Source organism: Boleophthalmus pectinirostris, unplaced genomic scaffold, assembly GCF_026225935.1.
Source record: "Boleophthalmus pectinirostris isolate CB_2022bp ecotype Guang Dong unplaced genomic scaffold, ASM2622593v1 HiC_scaffold_19, whole genome shotgun sequence".
In the NCBI taxonomy this organism is placed as follows: domain Eukaryota; kingdom Metazoa; phylum Chordata; class Actinopteri; order Gobiiformes; family Gobiidae; genus Boleophthalmus; species Boleophthalmus pectinirostris.
In genome coordinates, this window is record NW_026571140.1 from 42,935,268 (window position 1) to 42,960,798 (window position 25,531).

General features: G+C 39.0%; 1 protein-coding gene across 1 annotated transcript in view; it reads left to right on the forward strand.

Moving 5' to 3' along the window:
• The first annotated feature begins 6,695 nt into the window (after nucleotides 1-6,695).
• Nucleotides 6,696-25,531, forward strand: part of LOC110173250 (protein kinase C and casein kinase II substrate protein 3) — a 49,119-nt gene continuing 30,283 nt past the window's right edge. Inside the window, exons 1-2 of the mRNA XM_055154367.1 lie at nucleotides 6,696-7,099; nucleotides 23,930-24,006. The gene's annotated coding sequence lies outside the window, so the exon portion shown is untranslated. The remainder of the gene's footprint in view (nucleotides 7,100-23,929; nucleotides 24,007-25,531) is intronic.

The window sequence follows — 25,531 nt, forward strand, 5'->3', positions numbered from 1 at the left end:
TCCTCCTCCTCATCCTCCTCCTCCTCCTCATCCTCCTCCTCATCATCCTCCTCCTCCTCCTCCTCCTCTCCTCCTCTCATCATCATCATCATCATCATCATCATCATCATCTTCTTTATTCCGGACTCGGTCCATTTAAAAAACAGACAAGGACAGTGACAATACAAAACAATCAACATTCATGTTTTTAAAAGACGACCTCACCAGTGTCTCCACATGTTGGACTGACACCTTATTGCACTGATCTCAGATTTGTGAGTGACATTATTATTTCATTGTCTGATTTGTTCAGTCTGCACATAAAACTGTACATTAAAATTCTTAGTGCAGCTTGCAAAGTTTCACTCGAGCAGAAACAAACATTTCAGTCGCACTCGTCCATCGTGGCTCCTCAAAAGCTCCGTAAAGCGTCATTGTAAACACCTGCAGTCTTTGCAAACTGGCTTTTTTATAATGAGTCCAGAGGTGAACTGTACAACGGTGAACAGTAAGATTTAAACAATAACAACTTTACATCATTTGTACAAGAACCAAACATACGCATGAGGGTATTTGCCTGAGCACAGAGCGTCGTCCTACACTGTCTGTACACATCCTCATCATCTGTCATGTCCGCGGTCATGATCTGCCCCAGATATTTAATTAACACAACATTTGACAGGCAAAAGTCAGGAAATTGATTGATTGTCTTAATTGTCTTTTAAAATAGTCCAGTGAGGAAATAGATTTGAGAGTATTTGCTAAATGATTCCTCTGAACTTGAGTGTTCTTTGATTCGTGGAAGTTGTGCACAAGGGAAGATAAACGTCTCTGCAGTGTCTCGTAGTTCAGGTGTGAACATGAAAAAGTGTCAAAAGATCTGAGTCAAACATTTGACAAATGCACATATTTATACATGAACAAATACAACATATGTTCACATTAAATATTGTCAGAATATTGTATTTCCTGAACAGAGGAGCAGACGAGGATCAGTATAATAATAATAATAATAATAACAACAACAATAATAATAACAACAATAATAATAACAATAATAATAACAACAATAATAATAACAACAACAACAATAACAACAACAACATTAATAACAAACAATAATAAAATAAACAAACAATTAATAACAATAACAATAAACAATAATAATAAACAATAATAATAATAATCTGATTTTCAATACTTTGGCCAAGCTGAACTTCTAGCAGCAGTAGTTCAGTTGGTGGAGCATTCGCCCACTGATCTGAAGGTTGGTGGTTTGATTCCAGCTCTCGACATAAACATCACAGGTTGAGCGTCAGATCCACTGACCCACAGGAGCTGGTGTGATTCCAGCTCCCACAGATGAATGCTGTCGTTGTGTCTTTGAGCAAGACACTTAACCCACCTTGCCCACAGTGTCTGTGTGCACTGGTGAGTGAATGTGTGTGTGAATGTGTGTGTGAATGTGTGAGTGGTTCCTTGTTGTAAAGCAGCTTTGAGTGTCTTGAAGGTGGAAAAGCGCTGTAGAAAAATGTGACCATGTAGTACTTTGACTGCAGATACAAACACCAAACTCTCCAATCTTGTACTTAAAAAGATTTTGATGAATCGTGGGATTTATTGACAATCAGATTTTCACTTAACATAATTAGAATTTTTAGGACTTTTTTTTTTTTTTTTAAATCTAGTTTACTACAAATGTTAAAGGTTGTATAGAGGATTTTTTTAAGGGAAAAGAAATACAGCGACAGTTCTTTTACAAATGTTGTGCATGCGAGTTTTTAGACCCTTCGTCCGCTTCACTCGCGCAATCGCTGGAAGGAATCTCCAAGAATCACCTCGGTTTGTCTTCGCTCCTTTTCCCCTTCTCTTCTTCTTTCAGCGACCTCAAGAACCGACTTTCTTTTGCGGCGAACTGGTCGTGGATTCTCGTCCGCCATCGCAACAAACTTTGTGAGGAAGTGACAGTTTGAAAAAGCCTCTAAGAACCGCTGCAATAAACCACGTGATCCCTGCATCCCGATGAGTCAATTACACTAGAAACGTAGGGAGTTTGATTGACAACCTGACAGCCAATAGGTAAAGAGGCAGCCTCGTTTTCTATTGGCTGATGTTTATCTGGCCTCAACACGTCCACAGTTGATAAATTTTCATTCTTTTTTTTTTTTGGTCATCGTAATTACAAGGCTGCTGCGTCTCTGTAATGGTATTTTAAACTTTCATTGACAATTTGAAACAAAAAAAAAATCCTCCATACAACCTTTAAATAAGATCTATAGGTCAACACCAGTGTGGCTGATAACCATGACTTGTTCTAAGAGTAATCTAATTACTACTCTGATTACTTTATCTCAAAAGGTAATTTGATTATTGATTACTCTGTTGTTGTGTTCTTAGGCAAAGCACTTCACCCACTTTGCCTGGTATGAGAGAGGTGTGTGTGTGTGTGTGTGTGTGTGTGTGTGTCTGTGTGTGTGTGTCTGTGTGTGTGTGTGTGTCTGTGTGTGTGTCTGTGTGTGTGTGTGTGTGTGTCTGTGTGTGTGTGTGTGTGTGTGTGTGTCTGTGTGTGTGTGTGTGTGTCTGTGTGTGTGTGTGTGTGTGTGTGTGTCTGTGTGTGTGTCTGTGTGTGTGTGTGTGTGTGTGTGTGTGCTGTGTGTGTGTGTGTGTGTGTGTGTGTGTGTGTGTGTCTGTGTGTGTGTGTGTCTGTGTGTGTGTGTGTGTGTCTGTGTGTGTGTGTGTGTGTGTGTGTGTGTGTGTGTGTGTGTGTGTGTGTCTGTGTGTGTGTGTGTGTGTGTGATGTTGGTCTGAGGGGTCGACGGCACAGATTGGCAGCCTCGCTTCTGTCAGTCTGTCCCAGGGCAGCTGTGGCTGTAGTAGTAGTTTACACCACCGGGTCTGGAGTGAGTGAATAATAATCTGTAACACTTCTTTGTGACACGTGTCTGTGAAAAGCGTTTTAAAAATAAAAACCTACTTGTGCTGAAAACAATGGAAACATCGAGTTTACAAACCGTCTTCTAAAATCCTGAACTGTCATTAAAGACACGTCCTGTGGTTCTCCTCAGTCCTGAAACATGTTTGTGTTTTGGTTCAGATGATTTGATTTAATTCCACAAGAGACGGACCTGCTCCTCTTCATCTTCTCACTGTTTTAATGTTCTGTGGATTACACACATCTTACAGCAGGAAACAAGTAACTAAACATTACTTGTTCAATGAGTTCTTCTTCTCTCAAACAGAAAACACTCTGTTCCACCTTGTGATGTCATGTGGGTTGGGTCGCAGTCCTAGTTTAGACCTGGTTTTAGTCCTAGTTTAGTCCTGGTTTAGACCTGATTTTAGTCCTAGTTTTAGTCCTGGTTTAGACCTGGTTTAGTCCAGGTTTAGATCTTCTTTAGTCCTGGTTTAGTGCTAGTTTAGACCTGGTTTAGTCCTAGTTTAGACCTGGTTTAGTCTTGGTTTAGTCCTAGTTTTAGTCCTAGTTTAGTCCTAGTTTTAGTCCTAGTTTAGTCCTGGTTGAGATCTTCTTTAGTCCTGGTTTAGACCTGATTTTAGTCCTAGTTTAGTCCTGGTTTAGTCCTAGTTTTAGTCCTGGTTTAGTCCTGGTTTAGTCCTAGTTTTAGTCCTGGTTTAGTCCTGGTTTAGTCCTGGTTTAGTCCTAGTTTTAGTCCTAGTTTAGTCCTGGTTTAGTCCAGGTTTAGATCTTCTTTAGTCCTGGTTTAGTGCTAGTTTAGACCTGGTTTAGATCTTCTTTAGTCCTGATTTAGTGCTAGTTTAGACCTGGTTTAGTCTTGGTTTAGTCCTAGTTTTAGTCCTAGTTTAGTCCTAGTTTTAGTCCTGGTTTAGTCCTAGTTTTAGTCCTGGTTTAGACCTGGTTTAGTCCTGGTTTAGTCCTAGTTTTAGTCCTAGTTTAGTCCTGGTTTAGTCCAGGTTTAGATCTTCTTTAGTCCTGGTTTAGTGCTAGTTTAGACCTGGTTTAGATCTTCTTTAGTCCTGATTTAGGCCTACTCTGTTCCACCTTGTGATGTCATGTGTGTTTTTTTTATACTCTATGCAAACTCACTAGAATCATTTTTGATGAATTTGGCTCTGGAATCGCCGATCTCTACTGAACTAAAGGTAAAAGAATCTGTTGAGAAGTTGAAAACCACCTCTTGATGACATCACAAGGTGGAAAAGAGCAGGTCAGAGTTTTGAAGATGTAAACAAACTAACAGTGTTGGGGAGTAACAGATTACATGTACAGGTGTTACATAATCAGAGTACAAATGATGAGTAACTGTATTCAGTTACAGTTACTCTTTCAGTGAGTGGCAATTGGATTACAGTTACTTTGTTAAAATAAATGGATTACATGGCAGTATTTTCCTGTTTTCACATTTTGGGATATTCCCATTTTTTTAGTTTTATTTTGATAATTCCACTCACTGTCGGACACAGAAGGCGGCGGTAAAAGCCACGTAAACGTCTTGTTCACGTTGGTGGCGTCAGTCACACAGTGGACGAGGTTGTTAATAACTGTTGTTGTTAAGAATCTGATTCTGCATCATTTTGAGTAAAAAACATCCAATATTACTGATTTTTACTGGGCTGGCGCCTTTCTGTTTGTACAGAAAGTGATTTATTATTATTATTTTTTTAAATAAACAATATGACACTAACAGTAGAGTGAACATAACTGAAGGCAGCAGTGATCTCATATAAAAATCATTTCTCTATCAATAATATTTTTAATATGGTTAAGGAAAGACTGGACTTTTTATTTTCTTTTAGCAGATAAAATAACTTATGTTCAGATTTCCTCGTCTTTGCTTTTCTACAGCAAAAAATGACCTGTTCATGGAGACTTGGGCTCAAACAAACAAGAACTTTCAGGATGTGGTCGTTACATTCATGTCGTTTTAAAAAGCACGACAATATCAAGTAATCCAAAGTATTCAGATTACGTTACTCACTTTCAGTAACTTAATGGATTCCGTTACAAACTACATTTTGGTGTGTGTAATCTGTAATCTGTAGGGGATTACATTCTAAAAGTCACCTTCCCAACACTGCAAACTAATAATAAAGAGTTACTCAAACACGTGTGAATGAAATAAAACACAACTCCAGGTCTGTTTTTGATGCGGTAACAATATTATCACATCACTTAAAGCTCTTCAGAATACATTTTTGTAATCTAGAACCTTTAAAAAGTGACTCAAGTAAAACGTGCCTCCTTCCTTCCTTCTTTCCTGCTCTAAACGTCTCCAGTTTTATCTCGTGGGCGCGTTAACTCTGTACCTCTGCTAGGTTTTACTGGAGGAATGTTGTCCCTGACTCTATATGGAAGAAAGGATGGACTGTGCATCAAAAATGTAGATAAATAATAAGATGAGGGATGTCTCCTTTAAACTTATGCACAAAATTTACCCTACTAACCAATTTATGCTAAAATATATTACAACAATGAATCCTAACTGCACATTTTGTAAAGAATATCCCAAAACATCTTTTTTGGAAATGCACTATTACTAAAACATTTTGGAAAGACTGATTAAAATGTATTAAAGATCATATAGACCACAGGTGTCAAACATGCGGCCCGGGGGCCAGATCCGGCCCTCCAAGACCTTTAATCTGGCCCTCAGCTGATTTTCTACAAAAATATTTTGATTCTATTTTTTTTATTAAAATCTTGTTATTTTCTGTGGTGTTTATCACAGCAGCGTCTCCAGCGTCTCTGTACGTGGCCCCTCCCACCAGAGCAGCACAAATGAAGACTTGTCTCTTTCCAAACGCTCTTAAAGGACGATCGTTTTGACTGTTGACCGTGACACCCTCATCAGAAAAATGTCCAACATGAGAAAAGTGGAGCCGAGTGCAGGATTTTACAACAAAAACTTACTTATTCCTATTTATACAAGTTAATTTTAAACAAGTTCATGTTAAAAACATTTGTGTTGAAATTGCATTTTTCTTGAAGTTTCAGGTTGTTCATAATATTATAATATTTTGTAAAAGAAAAAGTTCATCAATTAAAAAAGATTTTTGAAATAGATTTGCATTTGTCTGCACAAATATTTGAACTTATTGTTATTTTTGGGGTTTATATGCCATGAGTTTTCTGATCCGGCCCCTTTGGGATCAAAGTCGGTTGGATACGGCCCCCAGATCAAAATGAGTTTGACACCCCTGATATAGACCCTAATTTTTCATTAAAATTTGAACATATTATTTTTGGTGTACATGAAAAGAATTTAGACTCCAATAAAACAATGGTAATTAATTTAATTGTTATATTTGGCAAATTTTATATTCACAAATGTAAATTCTCACACACTTCTTTATTTTAATTAAGCAATTAGAATTATACTTATCTTCTGTCTCTAAAAGTGTAAACAAAAAAGCTGTATTGATTTATGAGAGTTGTATGTCCATGAATATTTTTTTTTACAATGTAACAGTGGCGATTAAGGTTTTCTTCATGTACTACGCCTCCCCCTGGCATTCGATTTGTTATCTTATGTGTATATTGTTATGTTATTTTCTGTATTACGGTTTGTCATTTAATAAATACATTTTTGAAAATAAATAAATAAAATAAAAAATCTCGTGGGCGCGTCTCGGTGAGTGAAGGGTTAACAGAGCAAAGAGGATGAGTGGATTGTGACGAGCAGCATCTGATTACACACGTGCACGCGCGCAGGGGCCGGGAGCGCGCACGGCGGAGGAGGAGGACGAGGACGAGGACAGACGTGATCCGCGCGCGCGAGCTGCAGCTTCTGTCCCCACGAAAACGGATCAACGAGACGCATTTCGAGCCCCACGGAAGAAAAAAAAGGCCTCCGGAGTCGCCCGATCGCCGCCAAAACTTCGTCAATCTCCGGAGACTGTCGTGCGTCGTCGGGGGGTCTCGTCGGCGGATCTGCGACGCGTGAAAAACTCCGTACTAACTCTGGAAATGCGTCGATTCGCGGGGGTTTGAAGCGAGGAGGAGGAGGAGAAAAAAAAAACAACTCGAGAGCTTTTTTTGTTTTGTTTTTTCTTTTGTTTTTTTTTAAGAAAACAGCGAGGGGACGTAAAGGAGAGGACGTACGCCGTGGCTGTGGGACTCCTCGCGCTCGTGGGAGGAAACCAGGTAAGCTCTGGCGCACCTGAGCGCAGCGTGGAGGCGCCTGGAGACGACAGACCAGGGCCCGTGCGTAAAAACACAACCCGGCCTGTAGTTTTCACGTTTTGCTGACCTGATTTCGTCTTTTAGCCCATTATTATTATTATTTTTTTCAACAATTACTCTGAAATTCTGCTTTGTTAAGGTCTTAAGTTGGGTCGTAGTCCTAGTTTAGACCTGGTTTTAGTCCTAGATTTAGTCCTGGTTGAGATCTTCTTTAGTCCTGGTTTAGACCTGATTTTAGTCCTGGTTTAGTCCTGGTTTAGACCTGGTTTAGTCCTAGTTTTAGTCCTAGTTTAGTCCTGGTTTAGTCCAGGTTTAGATCTTCTTTAGTCCTGGTTTAGGCCTAGTTTAGTCCTGGTTTAGGCCTAGTTTAGTCCTGGTTTAGTCCTGGTTTAGTCCAGGTTTAGATCTTCTTTTAGTCCTGGTTTAGGCTAGTTTAGTCCTGTTTTTAGTCCTGGTTTAGTCCTAGTTTAGTCCAGGTTTAGATCTTTTTTAGTCCTGGTTTAGGCCTAGTTTAGTCCTGGTTTAGAGTCCTAGTTTAGTCCTGGTTTTAGTCCTGGTTTAGTCCTGGTTTAGTCCTTTTAGTCCTGTTTAGACCTGGTTTAGTCCTGGTTTAGTCCTTTAGTCCTGTTTAGTCCTGGTTTTAGATCCTTCTTTAGTCCTGGTTTAGTCCTTTTAGTCCTAGTTTTTAGTCCTGGTTTAGTCCTAGTTTAGTCCTGTTTAGTCCTGGTTTAGTCCTGGTTTAGTCCTGGTTTAGTCCTGGTTTAGTCCTAGTTTAGTCCTGGTTTGGTTCTAGTTTAGACTTTGCGACTGTTCTGATCTGTGAAGTCAGTTTTTGTTTTGTTTTTTTTACACATTTTCATCGTCTCTTAAAGGGTTCGTATTACGTTATTTTCTGATCTCTGTTCAAATAGAGTTTCCTCGTCGCTCTGTTCCACCTTGTGATGTCATCGCGTGGTCACACAGGAAGCGCTCCACTGCGTTTTTAAACCCCGCACACCTTCACTAGAATCACTTGGAATCGTTTCGGCCGTGGAATTGCCGATCTTTGCTGAACGAAAGGATAAAAGGAGCCGCGAACTTGAAAACCTTTCCTCTTCGTGACATCACAAGGTGGAACAGAGCGTTTAGAGCTTTGGAGATGTAGATCGTGTCGCTCAGACTTGTGTGAATGAAACAAAACAGAACTCCAGGTCTGTTTTTGATGCAGTAACAACATTAGAACACGAGTTAAAGCTCACAAGAATCAGTTTTGCGTCATACAGGAGCTTTAAAGCTACACCGTGTAACTTTTCTGGTGGAGGGCCTCCTACTTTGCCCAGAATGTTCCGCAGTACGGCATTGAAGGGTTCTGTCTCCGTGGGGACAAGTAAGTGACCTTTAATCCAAGCTACAGGTCACTCAGAGTCCGTGTTGGGGAGTAACAGATTACATGTACCGGAGTTAAGTAATCAGAGTACAAATTATAAGAGTAACTGTATTCAGTTACAGTTACTGTTTCAGTGAGTGGTAATTGGATTACAGTTACTTTGTTGAAATAAATGGATTACACGGCGGGATTTTCCTGTTTTCACATTTTGGGCTAAACCAGGACTAAACCAGGACTAAACCAGGACTAAACCAGGACTAAACCAGGACTAAACCAGGACTAAACCAGGACTAAAACTAGGACTAAACCAGGACTAAAATCAGGACTTAAACTAGGACTAAACTAGGACTAAAACTAGGACTAAAACTAGGACTAAAACTAGGACTAAACCAGGACTAAACCAGGACTAAACCAGGACTAAAATCAGGACTTAAACTAGGACTAAAACCAGCACTAAACTAGGGCTAAAACTAGGACTAAAACTAGAACTAAACCAGGACTAAAACTAGAACTAAACCAGGACTAAACTAGGACTAAAACCAGGACTAAACTAGGACTAAAACCAGGACTAAAACTAGAACTAAACCAGGACTAAAACCAGGACTAAAACTAGAACTAAACCAGGACTAAACTAGGACTAAAACCAGGACTAAAACTAGAACTAAACCAGGACTAAACTAGGACTAAAACCAGGACTAAAACTAGAACTAAACAGGACTAAAACCAGGACTAAAAGGACTAAACTAGACTAAAACTAAACTAAAACTAAACTAGACTAAAACCAGGACTAAACTAGGACTAAAAGGACTAAACTAGGACTAAAACCAGGACTAAAACTAGAACTAAACCAGGACTAAACTAGGACTAAAACCAGGACTAAAACTAGAACTAAACCAGGACTAAACTAGGACTAAAACCAGGACTAAAACTAGAACTAAACCAGGACTAAACTAGGACTAAAACCAGGACTAAAACTAGAACTAAACCAGGACTAAACTAGGAGTAAAACCAGGACTAAACCAGGACTAAACAGTATGACACTAACATTAGGGTGAACATAATTTAAAGCAGCAGTGTCTCATATAAAAATCATTTCTCTGTCAATAATATTTTTAATCTGGTTCAGTAAAGACTTTTTTTCTTTGAGCAGATAAAACTTCTCATGTTCAGATCCTCGTCTTTTCTTCTCTACAGTAAAACAAAAGTCTGTTCATGGAGATTTGGACTCAACAGACAATTTGAAGAAAACAAACATGAATTTTCAGGATGTGGATGTGGTGGCTACAATATCAAGTAATCCAAAGTATTCAGATTACGTTACTCACTTTAAGTAATTTAATGGATTACGTTACAAACTACATTTTGGGGTATGTAATCTGTAATCTGTAGGGGATTACATTTTAAAAGTCACCTTCCCAACGCTGCTCAGAGTTACTTTTAAACGTTCCAGATGAAGCAGAAACTTCTCTACTGAGGCAAACAGTGTCCGATTCTCCACTGGAAAAGCAAACAGGTCTGAGCCGCAATAAATAAAAAGCAGAATTTACTAATAATTAGCCACAGTAGTTAATTATTCAACCCTGAACAGCTCAGATGATCGTAGTACAACAGAAATACACCGTATCTCCTTACGTTTGTGAAGAAATAATAATACACATGAGAAATAAAAGCGTATTGTGTAGGGACGGGCAGTCGATGAAATTTCATTAATCGATCGTCTGGAGAATTAACTATCGCTTATCGATTAATCATTAATGTTTTTATATTAAAATGATCATCATTATTATTACTACTAATCTGCACAGATAAATTCAACTTTACGACATATAAACATAACGACTCTAGAGCCACGTCAGCCCGTTTGACATTAATAGCCCGGAAAATACGGTAGTGAGTGAGTGCGTTTACATGCCACAGTGTCCCGGTTACTATCGGAATAAACCAGCTACAGTAACCCGGCTTCTAATAACCAAGATACAGAAACCAGGGGACTACGTGTACATGCACCATGAAGAAACATGAATACCGTATTTTCCAGGTCATCAGTCGCTCTGGATTATAAGGCTCACTGTCATTAAATGGTCTATTTTCGAACTTTTTTAGTTTAGAATTTAGAAACGGCACTGGACCCAACAGTGTGATGGGTGAGTGGTTTTGTTTGTTTGTTCGTTCACAGTGACTCTGGGCTTTGTTCAGTTGTGGCGTGTAGGGAGGGTGTGTCTGTCGCTGGATTGTCGGCGTGTTCGCAGTGACTCAGTTGTTCAGTCGTGTCTAGAAGCGGCACGGTCGCGCTCGCTTTTTCGGTTCGTTCCTCCGTTCCGTTCCTCGTCGGCGTGGAGTGATGAGTGTGTCTGTGGGTGTGTTTCGCTGCGTGGTCACTGTCTGCTCCGTGTGTGTTTGCGGCTTTGTAGTTTACTGAAGTCGTGCTGGGACTCCCGAGTGGATTCGTGTATGGGGCGCTCTGGATTGCGGGACGCTGTTGTTTTTTTTGATAGGGTTGGAGGCTTAAGAGCGCGACTAATAGCCCGGAAAATACGGTACTCAAAAAACCCAGTCATAACCGGGACACTGATGTGCACGTAAACACATTCACTGTTTGATCTCGAGTTTGTCACGTGATGAAAATTCGGCAGCAAATGTAAATATGTCATAGAATTATATAAATATAAATACTTCATATAAATATAATTTTTTTAATTGAAAAAATTTACGAAATACAAGATGCAGACGTGTTCTTATTTGCCAAAAAGTAATTTTACAAAACAGGCCATGAAAACTTTTGAGGATTGCCTCATGGGGCCAGTTCAAGTGAGAGGGGCTGGGGTCCGGTCAAAAAGGTGTGGAGGGCCGGAGTTGGCCCGCGGGCCTTAGTTTGATGACCCCTGCTGTACGACAACACACTACAGCTGAACTATATGGGTAAAAAAACGAAACTATTGTGATTAAATTTTTAAATTTTTAATAATAAGATTCTGTTCAAAGTTCACATTTTAAACTTTTCCAGAAGAATCGACAAAAAGACTCAAATCTGTCATGACAAACGAGCGCAAGAACCATATTTCAGAACATGTTTATAAGGATCTAAACTACAGGATGAGCAACTTTTATGCAGAATAAGACCCCATGGAGATGCTGGGAGGGCATCTGACACACTGGAACATTTTAGAACGTGTTTGTACACATCTAAACTCCAGGGTTAGCAGCTTTTGTGCAGAATAAAATGGGGGATTTGGTTGTTTGTAAGAGAGATGATGTTGCTTATAGAATTACAGCCTCTGAGATTTGCTCATTACGTCCATTCAAACTGGGATTTTGATTCGATTGTGCTTAATCTCACAGCTCTGCTCTGGACACGGATAAATAGACTTGGGTTTGTTTATGTAGCGCCGTCGTGAGTCATTTTGTAAACACACACCACACACTCGACGGCTGTAAGCTGTTATTGTAGACAAAAAAAACAAAACATTTGAGTGAATGAATTTAAGAGCATGTTTGCAGAAGTCTAAACTACAGGGTGAGCAGCTTTTCTGGCGCACAAGAGGGGCATCTGACACACTGACACACAGGGACGAATACAGGCTCGAGTGTCCCCCTGGCTTGAAAGTCCCGGCTCGAGGGGCCCATCCTCTCGGTCACTGTGATGTATTGAGTAAATCAGCTTCTATACCATAATAAAGTGAAATGTGAAAGTACCAGACTAAATATCGCTTCTTGTTTATGTCATTTTACTGATCTTCCTGAAGCGACACACATTTTTTCAGTTTTTAATATCAAAATAATCCTCGTGTACTTGCAGAAGTTTACTCTGAAATCATATTTTAGATCATTTTTTCTTCTTCCTCATGTCCTATTGCAGCAATGGAGTCAAACTCAAACTCACAAAGGTCCAAAATCAAAAACTGGTCATGGGCCAAAGCCAAACTAAATATTTACTGAAAAATTTCAACATAATCTGCATGTTTTCTACTGTTAAAGCTTTACTTATTAAAATAAATGTTTAATAATAAGCAAGCATAATATACAATAATAAGAAGATTTTAAATAAATATAGTCGATCTGTGTATCTGTAGCAGGCGGGCAGCTCTAATATGGATTTGATATGATCTCGTGGGCCAAATATAATTATATCACGGGGCAAATTTGGTCCCCGGACCTGAGTCTGACATGTCCGTCCTGTAATATCTGTGATTTAGGAAGAAATATTAATTATCTCTTTACCTGCTGTGAACATAATTTGTAAGCAGTGCAACACAAGAAACTTAAAAAGCTACAGAATTTGTCGTTCAGAATTATTCAGAATTGATTGATTGATTGCATTTATATAGCGCCTTTCAAGATCCCCAAAGCACTTTACAGTTCATTATTCAGTCACTCCACACTGAGTGGTGGTAAACTACTACTGTGGCCACAGCTGCCCTGGGGCAGACTGACGGAAGCAAGGCTGCCAATCTGCGCCATTGGTCCCTCCGACCACCACCATCACTCACGCACACACCACTTTCATACTAGGCAATGTGGGTGAAGTGTCTTGCCTAAGGACACAACGACATTTTTTTGCCACTCACGCCCCCATTTAACTATGTATTTTATTGAAATTATAAAAGATAAAATCCTGAAATAATTGTGGCACATTTATTGAGAAGGCAGGAGTTTCTGAGGCACTTGTGGTCTCAAACACACAGAGTAAATACAGTGTGTCAAAATATTCCTCAAGAATTGTCCACATCATTTTCACATGTTTTGTTTGTATGTATGAACAAATATGTTGAGATTATTGTGACTTGCATGTGTAATTAATACAAATATATATAATGAAGTTTTTTTTGTTTGTTTATAGATGAACTAACTTTCATGAAGGGGACAATTCAGGGGGACATTCTAGCTGATTCTCTCAGGGACGTTTCAGAACCTTTGTACAGATCTAAACTACAAATACAATAATCGCAGCTTTTGTGATTTGAAAATTGAACCAACTCAGATTGTGATTTCATTTTCTTTTGTTCTATTTAATGGAGGCCTGTTCTGTTTTTATTTTTTAATTCTTCTCTAATGAAAACCTGTGACTGGACCACGTCACCAGGTCAGAGGTCACAGTGGAGAGGTCGAGCGCGTTTGCTAACTGTTTGCTAGTACTTTGACCGTGTTTGCTAATTGTAGTTATTTAAGGACCCAAAATGCTCTGCTCCACCGTGATGTCGCAAAGTAATCATTTCAAGCGAACAGTGAACTTTTAACTTGAGTTAAAAGGAGCTGTTACCACATGACATCACAAGGTGGAACAGAGTGTTTTCGGTTTGAGAAAAGAACTCAGGCTAAATGTGCAGGATTTGTGTGTTAAACTTGTGTGAATGAAACAAAACTCGGTCTCCAGGTCTGTTTGTGACGAGGAAACTACATTAGAACAGAGCAGAGAATAGTTAATATGAACCCTTTAACATGTTTGATAATTGTAGTTCTTTAATGTATTTTGCTAATTGTAGTCCTTTAGTATATTTGCTAATTGTTTACCAACTGTAGTTCTTTCACGTATTTGTTAATTGTCGTCCTGTAAGGCGCTTGGTAATCGTTTGGTAGTTTGTTATTTTACACATTCGCTACATGTAGTTCTTTTAATGTGTTTTGCTAATTGTAGTTCTTTATTGTAGTTCTTTAATGCATTTGCTAACTGTAGTTCTTTCACATGTTAACTAATTGTAGTTCTATAAGGTGTTTACTAATTGTTTTGTTGTCTTGTAAGAGGTTTGCTAATTGTTTTGTAGTTTGTTATTTTACGCATTCGCTACTTGTAGTTCTGTAAATGTGTTTTACTAATTGTAGTTCTTTAACATCTATGCTAACTGTTTGCTAAGTGTAATTCCTTCACATGTTTGCTAATTGTAGTTTTTTTTCACATGTTAACACATTAAAGAACTATAATTAGCTTTGCTAATTGTAGTTCCTTAATGTGTTTGCTAGTTAATTGTAGATCCATTCATATGTTTGCTAATTGTTTACTAACTTTACTTCTTTCATGCATTTGCTACTTGTAGTTCTTTTAATGTGTTTTGCTAATTGTTCACTAGCTGTAGTTCTTTCACACCTTAGCTATTTGTAGTCCTGTAAGGTGTTTGCTAATTGTTTGGTAGTTTTAGGTCTTTAATGTATTTTGCTAATTGTAGTTCTTTATTGTTTGCTAGTTTTTGCTAATTGTAGTCCTTTAGTATATTTGCTAATTGTTTACTAACTGTAGTTCTTTCACGCATTTGCTAATTGTCGTCCTGTAAGGTGTTTGGTAATCGTTTGGTAGTTTGTCATTTTACACATTTGCTAATTGTAGTTCTTTTAATATGTTTGCTAATTGTAGTTCTTTATTGTAGTTCTTTAATGTGTTTGCTACTTGTTCACTAGCTGTAGTTCTTTCACACGTTAGCTATTTGTAGTCCTGTAAGGTGTTTACTAATTGTTTGGTAGTTTTAGTTCTTTAACATGTTTTGCTAACTGTAGTTCTTTAATGTATTTTGCTAATTGTAGTTCTTTATTGTTTGCTAGTTTTTGCTAATTGTAGTTCTTTATTGTTTGCTAGTTTTTGCTAATTGTAGTCCTTTAGTATATTTGCTAATTGTTTACTAATTGTAGTTCTTTCAAGCATTTGACAATTGTCGTCCTGTAAGGTGTTTGGTAATCGTTTGGTAGTTTGTTATTTTACACATTTGCTAATTGTAGTTCTTTTAATGTTTGCTAATTGTAGTTGTGTGTACAATCCCTCTGTCGTCCCATTAGAATCCACGGCAAAAGAAGAAATTCAGTTTGTCTACTGGACAAAATAATCGGCTTGGATGAGCTGCGAAACGTATTTGACCAAATAAACTTTTGTCCAGTTGACAAATAGATTTTCTTCTTTTGCTAATTGTAGTTCTTTAGTATGTTTACAGATTTTTTTTTTACTAACTGTAGTTCTTTCAGACATTTGCTGTAAGGTGTTTGCCAATTGTTTGGTAGTTTTAGTTCTTTCACATGTTAGCTAATTGTAGTTTTTTAACGTATTTACTAAGTGTTTGCTAACTGTAGTCCTGTAAGGTGTTTGCGAATTGTTTTGTAGTTTTACCCTGCATTTATTGAATGTCTCTAGTGCACAGGTGTCAAACATAAGGCCCAGGGGCCAGATCCGGCCCTCCAAGACTTTTAATGTGGCCCTTGGGTGATTTTCTACTAAAATATTTTAATGATATTTTCTATTAAAATATTGGTAATTTTCTGCGCCGCTTAGCATAGCAGCATCTCCAGAGCCTTTGAACGTGGCCCCTCCCACCAGAGCAGCACAAATGAAGACTTGTCTCTTTCCAAACGCTCTTAAAGGACGATCGTTTTGACTGTTGACCGTGACACCCTCATCAGAAAAATGTCCAACATGAGAAAAGTGGAGCCAAGAAAAATTTACTTATTCCTGTTTGCAAACAAGTTCATGTTAAAACTTTGTGTTGAAATTGAATTTTTCCTAAAGTTTCAGGTTGTTCATAATATTATAAACTTATAATAAGAAAGAGTTCATCAATTAAAAAAGATTTCTGTAATAGATTTGCATTTCTCTGCACAAATATTTGAACTTATTATTATTTTTGGGGTTTATATGACATGAGTTTTCTGATCCGGCCCCTTTGGGATCAAAGTAGGTTGGATACGGCCCCTAGACCAAAATGAGTTTGACACCCCTGCACTAGTTAGTCAGTTTTCCCGACATCCGTTGTAAATATGTTCCATCGCAACAGTCGGGGAAAATATGGAGCCCGAGAAAGTTTAATATAACGTCGCTAGCTCCTGCTAATAAATACAGTCTGTTAGCTAACATGAGCTGTCGGCGGCTGAGTTCTGGCAGTTTGACGTTTACATGTTCAGACAAAAACTTGTGTAACTGTGATGTGAAAGAAAGTCTAAATGTCACTACAAAGTTTTTAGAAGACACTTTCTCTACACAAATGCAACTTAACACATCAAAATAATGACCAAAAAACAATTCTCCTCGTTTACCGTGCGCGCCGACATTTCTGCTGTGACGCAAATCCAGTTTGTGTTTCAGAACTCTGATTTGACTGGCCGTTCCATTGACCTTTCTCGAGGTGGAGGTCGGTTTTCCCTGAGTCTCGAGCGCAAAAGAACGCAGCATTAATTGTTTCGCGCATTCGCTAATTGTAGTTCTTTAGCGTGTTTGTTAAGTGTTTGCTAATTGTAGTCCTTTAGCCGCTTGTGGACAGTTTGACTTCCTGACCCTGGTTCGTTGTGGAAATGTGAGAGGAGTGTGACAGATGTGAGTTTAGTGTGAACCGAAGACCAGAGCTTTGACTTTTCCATCTGTGGGGACCAGAATAACACAGTCTCCCAGTGTGTCAGATGCCCTCCCCGTCAGTGTTGGGGAGTAACAGATTACATGTACTGGAGTTACGTAATCAGAGTACAAATTATGAGTAGCTGTATTCAGTTACAGTTACTGTTTCAGTGAGTGGTAATTGGATTACAGTTACTTTGCTGAAATAAATGGATTACACGGCGGGATTTTCCTGTTTTCACATTTTGGGCTAAATCCTTTTTTTCTGTAATTCCACTCATTGCTGGACACTAAACCAGGTCTAAACCCAGGTCTAAACCCAGGTCTAAAACCAGGTCTAAACCCAGGTCCAAATCAGGTCCAAACCAGGTCCAAACCAGAAATAAACCAGGACTAAAACGAGGACTAAACCAGGACTAAAACGAGGACTAAACCAGGACTAAAACGAGGACTAAACCAGGACTAAAACGAGGACTAAAACCAGGTCTAATCCAGGACTAAAACCAAGACTAAGCCAGGTCTAAACCAGGTCTAAACCAGGACTAAAACCAAGACTAAACCAGGACTGAACTGAGACTAAATCAGGTCCAAACCAGAACTAAACCAGAAATAAACCAGGACTAAACCAGGACTAAAACGAGGACTAAAACGAGGACTAAAATGAGGACTAAAACGAGGACTAAACCAGGACTAAAACGAGGACTAAAACCAGGACTAAACCAGGACTAAAACGAGGACTAAACCCAGATCTAAACCCAGATCTAAACCCAGATCTAAACCCAGATCTAAACCCAGGTCTAAACCAGGTCTAAACCAGGTCTAAACCAGGTCTAAACCAGGTCTAAACCAGGTCTAAACCAGAATTTAACAGGACTAAACCATGCTGTGCTGAATATCAAATAAATAATAAGCACCTAAGGCTCTGTTCAGACTGCAGGGTTTAATGCTCAGTTCAGATTTGATTGTGAAACAAGATTTTTTTTTTTTTTTGGCGAGGTCGTTCACCTTTCCAGTTAAATGTGACTTGTATGTGATCTCCAGTGTGAACTTTAAACGCCCCAAAAGTGTCCCGCATGAGCACTGGAGGACACGACGACGTCACATGCAGCAGCGTGTTTGCTCAGTGTTTACAGACGTTGCCTAACCGCTGGGCTTGTCTCCCAAAATACAGTCCAGTTCTTGATAAAATGGATGTGACCTGGCCGCTCAGACTGAAGTCACGTGTCAAACGATCGGATATGTGTCGGTTTTAGGAGCATATATCCAAGTGGCCTGGGTCGCATTTGAAAAAGTCGGATCTGTGTGGTTCAGACTGTCATTAAAAGATCAGATACAGGAACATAGGGGCCAAAAAATCATCAAGGCAATTTAAAAAGGTGTTAAGCAAAACTGACTTTTTTTTGGAGCCTTCTTCCATCTTTTAATGTTGTTCCCTCATCAAAAACGTGCTTGAAGAGTTTTTAACGTCGTCCGTGCATGTTTGAATAATGTAGCGATCTCTCCTGGGCCCTATTCAAACCCTCGTTATGATTTAGATGTAAGATTCTGTACAAGGCCCCACCCACAAGTCTACGTCAGCCATGCTTCCACACGAGAAATCTCCGTAAATATACAAAAACATGACCCAAAACTGAACACGGCAACTGGACAAACCTGATGTGAAGTGCAGGAGTTTCATTAGCGCGACGCACAAAGGAAGCGGAGACTAAGGCCCCGTCCACACTAGTTCGTATTCTAGTTGTTTTCGTTTGTGGATGCAGTGTTCGTCCACACTAAAACGGCTCCAGAGACGGAACGATCTGGTGCCTCCAGCTCCCACGAATTCATCAGAGTACAGATCTGATCCCGCACTGTGTGGACGCCTGAAAACACTGATACTCTGATGTAGGAGCTCTAGTTTCGTCCTTATTGGACCACGTCACTGTGACTTGTGCCTTCCTGATTCTCTGGGTTTGTGACATTGGTCGTGTGACGCTGTTGTGGAAAACGGTTTAAACCAGGGGTCTCCTCTGGTGAGCTACTTTTACAAAACGAAAATACCAAAGAGGTACTAGGTCACAAGAAATTGAGTAAACATAAGAACCACGGTGAGCCTTAAATGACGTACAGTTAAATACCTATAAAACATAAACCATTATCCATTTATTAGTGTATAAAGTTAAGCGTCAGAATCACACATGTACAATGGTAATAGGCATTTAATTCATCAAATTGTACTTATTCAGGACCGTACATGTAATTCCAAAATCCTTTGGCGAGCTACGTGGAAGTCTGTGGAGAGCTACTGGTAGCTCCCGAGCTACAGGTTGGAGACCCCTGGTTTAAACAAACTGTAGACAAACGTGTTAAAATCCAGGGTTACGTTCAATAACAACTGAACTGGCTCGAAATCGACTGCTGCAACTTCAGACACGGTGCTCCTCTTTCTTGTTTTTACGTCCCACGTGACGATGTGACGCCAGCTTGGTCATGTGACTAGCATTTCGGGTGGTTTTGCGTTACTGTGTGGATGGGGAAAGCTTTGATTGCGGACACAGAAACGACATGTCTGGACGCAAATCGTTTCAGATACGGTGATTCGTTTCAGTGTAAACGTAACCTGAATTACATCAAGACAACTTAAAGAAGGAGTGTCACGCAAAACTGACGTTTGTCTCTTTCTCCCATGTTCTAACGTTGTTCCCTCATTAAAAACATGTCTGAAGAGGTTTTAGAGTCATCCGTGCATGTTTGAGTCATCTAGAGATCTCTCCTCTGCCCTGTTCAAACCCTCATTATGATTAGATGTAAGATTTTGTCCAAGGCTCCGCCCACAAATCTACATCCCCCCATGCTCCCACACAACAATTCTACATAAATGTACAAAAACACAGAACTGAATACAACTGTAGTAGTTTCGTTAGTGCGACGCACAACGGAAGCGGAGACTTATAAAACATGTTCATGCGTTGTTTTCGGCAAATACAGCATTTTGAAAACGATAAAAAGAACATGGTGATCTAAATATGTTACGTGTTACAGTGAAAACCCCAGAGAAGTAACATACCCCGTCTTTAACGTGCTGGGTTCAAGTCCCCTGTAGATGATGCGTACTTTTTGCGGTGTGGTCACATGTCGGTGATGTGGTCGTGTAGCTGCAGCTGTGACGTTCGGGGCTCAGGCTAAAACAGGAAAAAGCACCACTCTGTCATTTACTTTTCTATTTTGGCTTCGAGAGGCCAACTCCAGTCGCATGTACAGCACAGATCTGTTTCAAAACTCTTTTCTAACTTGAAGAAAGAAGCTGGAAAAAAAAAAAAGGGAAGATTCTGACATGGCTAGAACAGAGGTGGGCAAACTTTTTGACTCACGGGCCACAAAAGGTTCTAAAATTTGACAGAAGGGCCGGACCAGGACCAGATGGATGGAGTTTTTTTTTTGGTAATTCACCTCATAAGAGAAAAAAACGTTATTGAAATATCCTATAATTGAAAATCATTACAAATCATTACAACAAAATATCTGTCTTTCAAGTCCCATGGTATTTACTATTTATAGAAATGACGTTTAAAACACTGACAATTATTATTATTTTTACTATTATTCAAGTTCGGCGCGCCAGATTAAAAAGATTAAAGGGCCGTATTTAGCCCCTGGGCCGTAGTTTGCCCACCCCTGGGCCAGAGACATTTAATAATATAACAATTTGTGTAGCATTTGTTTTTCAAAATAAAACCAAAAATAAGAGAATGAAAAAGCAAAAATTTTCTTCATTATTTGTCTCCAAAATCAAAATGGAAAAAACAAACAAACACATAAACAAATAATTATTTGTTTTTCAGTTTTCAATTTTGTGTTTAAATGAATAATGGAAAAATGGATAATCGCTGTTTCCGTGACTTAAGCCGCAATGCAGGATTTTTTGCGCCACATACAGACTGAACCAGGTCTAAACCAGGTCTAAACCAGGTCTAAACCAGGTCTAAACCAGGTCTGATCCCAAGACCCAAGACCCCTGTCCCAGCAGATTTATCCAAAACCAGTGATCAGTCCCAGTTTTATACAAGAGTCCCTATTTCTGAACAATTTGATCGAAAACCAAGACTAAACCAAGACTACATCAGGTTTAAACCAGGACTAAAACACGACTATTACAATTTTTGACTAATCTGATCCCTGCCAGCAGTAAAGAGGAGCATAAATTGTCATTTGTTGGAGCCAAAATACAGAAAACCGTGTTTGCAAATGACCATAAAGCAAAAAAAAAAAAAAAAAAAAAAAAAAAAAAATGCAGCGATAGAGGCCTCAAAAATTATGAGAATACATGCTCTTTTCACAATTTTCTTTATACCGACCTAGAGTGACCAGATTTTCAAAATAAAAAACTGGGACATCCGCGTTTTTTGGTGGTTGGTGATAATAAAATTGTGAAACTAGTGCGAAATTAAGGAAAATTGTTCTGCGGAGACCATTCATGACGAACATGTGAGTCAGTATAGTCACATTTTCTTTGTTTTTGGTCGTTTTTAAGCAGATTTTCTGTATTTTACCAAAACAAATTACAATTTAAGTCTCTCTTTACTGTTGGCAGGGATCAGATTGGTCAAAAATAACAACACCAGGGACATTTGTTATTTAAAACTGGGACAAATCAGTGGTTTTGGATAAATCCACTGGGACAGGGGACTCAGGCTCAACACTGGGACTGTCCCGGACTGTTTAAGATCATTTGGAATCACAAAATAAACATATTTATATTTTTACCTCAGCCTGGACTAAAGCTGCATTACTTTTATTTTAAAGGTGTTTTTTTAAATGATATTTTTTGTTCAGCAGCTTCACATTTTCATTATTTAGTCATAAACTGAACAACTACTGCAGATACTACTACTGCAAATGCTACTAGTGTGAATACTACTACTGAGAAGACTACTACTGCAGATACTACTACTGAGAATACTACTAGTACTACTGAGAATACTACTACTACTACTGCAGATACTACTACTGCAAATGCTACTAGTGTGAATACTACTACTGAGAATACTACTACTGCAGATACTACTACTGCGAATACTCTACTACTGAGAATACTACTACTGCAGATACTACTACTGAGAATACTACTAGTGTGAATACTACTACTGAGAATACTACTACTACTGCAGATACTACTACTGAGAAATACTACTAGTGTGAATACTACTACTGAGAATACTACTACTGAAAATGCTACTAGTGTGAATACTACTACTGAGAATACTACTACTGCAGATACTACTACTGAGAATACTACTAGTGTGAATACTACTACTGAGAATACTACTACTGCAGATACTACTACTGTAAATGCTACTAGTGTGAATACTACTACTGCAGATACTACTACTGAGAATACTACTAGTGAGAATACTACTACTGCAGATACTACTACTGCAGATAGTAGTACTGAGAATATAACTACTGCAGATAGTACTACTGCGAATTCTACTACTGAGAATAGTACTGCTGAAGATAGTACTGCTGAGGATAGTACTACTGTGGATACTACTGCGGATGCTACCACTGCGAGTACTACTACTGCGAGTACTACTACTGCAGATACTACTGCTAGTACTACTGAGAATACTACTACTGCAGATACTACTACTGCAGATAGTAGTACTGAGAATACAACTACTGCAGATAGTACTACTGAGAATTCTACTACTGAGGATAGTACTGCTGAGGATAGTACTGCTGAGGATAGTACTGCTGTGGATACTACTGCGGATGCTACCACTGCGAGTACTACTACTGCAGATACTACTGCTAGTACTACTGAGGATACTACTACTGTGGATACTACTATTGTGAGTACTACTGTTCCGAGTACGACAATAGTACTCGCAATAGTAGTACTAGTATTGCGAGCACTACTATTGCAAGTACTACTATTGCGAGTACTACTTCCGCAGATACTACTTCCGCAGATACTACTACTGCGAATACTACTACTGCCGATCACCAGTCTGAGCAGTTTGTCAAAACAATGATATTTACTTTTTTTTTTAAATAAAGAAATACAATTAATATTAAGCAGAACTGAGTCCTGTACCAACCATCCCAACCCGCATGTCCCAGTTTTTTATTCTGAAATTCTGCTCAGTTTATTTTACTTGAGTATAATGTTTGGCTGCTCCGTCACCGCCGCTGTGGAGTTTTACAAAACGCTGTAAAATGCTTCTGTGTTTTTTTTGTTAGTTTTTTTTTTCCTCATTTAAATAACCGTAAATATGATTCTAACTTTCTAAACTGGCTGTGGTTTTTCCTTTGGTGGTGCCGTGTGGAATTTCTCTTGAGTGTTCGGAATGTGACGCCGTTTAGCGAGAGGGCGGTTTGAACTAACGCTAATGCTAATGCTAAATGCTAACGGTGACGCTAATGCTAACGCTAATGCTAAATGCTAACGCTAACAAACAATCTTCTCTCTCTCCCTCTGTCTCCCTCCTTTCTTCTCTTTCTCCTGTTTCTCTCATTTTTTGTAAACCCTTTTCTTTTTCTGTTTCTCTCTATTTTTCCCCCTTCACCTTTCTCTTCCTTTCAACCCGTCGCTCTCTTTACGTCCCTCTTTTTTTTTGCTATTTCTTTCTCCTTTTATTTTTCTTTTCTCTTTCTCCACTGCACCTCACTCTCTCCCTCTCTCTTTCCCTCTGTGACCAATCTCTCTCTCTTTCTCTTTCTTTTTTAAAATAAATCTTTCTTTCTTTTCTACCCCTCTTTTTGGTTACTCTCTCTCTGTCCTTTCTTTTTCCCTCACTTCTCGCTTTTTGGCTCACCTCTTCTTTCTCTTCTCTGTCTCTCTTATCTCCTCACTCTCTTTGATCCCTCTCTCTCTTCTGGATCTTCTCATCCCTCTCTCCTCAACCTCTCTCTGGTCTCTCTTTCCTCTTCCTCCCTTTTTCCTCCGGATCCCCTCTTTCTCCTCATCTCCTCCCTCTCTCTCTCCTCATCTCTCTCTTCTCTCTCCTGTGGTTCCCTTCTCTCCTCCACCTTTCTCTCTCCTCCTCTCCCTCTCCTCTTCCTTCCTTTCTTCTCCCTTTCTCATCTGGATCCCCTCCCTCTCTCTGGTCCCTTTCTCTCTTCCCTCTCTCCTGTGGATCCTCAGAGTCTGGCTTCAGGATTTGGTCTCAGGACTTGGACTCCCTGGACTCGTCTGGTCCCTTTTTTTTTCTCTGCTGAACGGTGAGTCTGACACTAACACGACTAAAACCAACACTGACAAAAAAAACACATTAACACTGACAAAAAAACACACTAACACTAACAAAAAAACACACTAACACTAACAAAAAAAACACACACTAACAAAAAACACACACTTAACACTAACAAAAAAACACACACTAACACACTAACAAAAAAAACACATTAACACTAACAAAAAACACTAACAAAAAACACACTAACACTAACAAAAAAACACACTAACACTAACACTAACAAAAACACTAACGCTAACAAAAAAACACCAACACCGACAAAAAAACACCAACACCGACAAAAAAACACCAACACCGACAAAAAAACACACTAACAAAAAGCACTAATACTGACAAAAAGCACCAACACCGACAAAAAGCACCGACAAAAAGCACCGACAAAAAACACACTAACACCGACGAAAAAACACACTAACACCAACACTAACATCGCAGTGATCAGTCAGTTTTTTTTTGTTTTTTTTTTTAATTAAAGAAACAAAATCTCTAGAAGTTAATCCATCCTGAGTCAGAACGAGACATATTCAAACACTGAACTTCTACAAATGTGTCAAATACTTCGGGACTTCGTAGGAACATAAGTTTGTTTTTGTACTTTGCCGGTTGTTGGTTCAAACTCATCAGTAACAGGTCGATTGTGATTTAGGATTCACATTGGTCTCTGTGTTTACAACATCTACAATCTTCACTGGAGTTTAACAAGTGACATGGACATTTGTTTTTGTTGTTGTTGTTGTGTATCTTATTGTTTTATGTTTTTAGTAGTTGTGTTGTGTTTGTGTTGTGTTTGTGTTGTACTGTGATTGTCCTTGTTTAGTCTGTGTTCGTGTTCAGCACGTTGACCAGCTGTGAAGTTTTTAAAGAGCTTTATAAATAAGTTGGTGGGTAACATGCAAGTGTGTTGCTAAATGACACAAAGACAGTGTTGACAGTAGCAGGGATCAGACCTCAAGGTCAGTGGCAAACATCTCCACCATCAAAAGAACTTTATCCATCTTTGTTTTATTCCAGGGGTGTCAAACTCATTTTGGTCTGGGGACCGTATCCAACCTACTTTAATCCCAAAGGGGCCGGAAAAACAAAACAGAAAAAAAACAGAAATCTTTTTTAATTGAGGAACTCTTTAAAAAAAAAAATTTTTTTTTACAAATTATTATAATATTATGAACAACCAGAAACTTTAAGAAAAATGCAATTTCAACACAAAGTTTTAACATGAACTTGTATGTAAATAGTAAATAGAAAATCAGCCGAGGGCCAGATTAAAGGTCTTGGAGGGCCGGATCTGGCCCCTGGGCCGCATGTTTGACACCCGTGTTTTATTCAATAACAGGCGACTTTATGGCCAAATATGTTCTTGGTTTGTTAAAGTTATGTGCTCGTCTCCATGGAGATGCTTAATGCCAAACTGTGGAACATTCCAGCTGAAACTCCACCGAGGATAGAAGGTTTGGACCGTCCAGCCGAAACTACGTAATGCTCCTTTA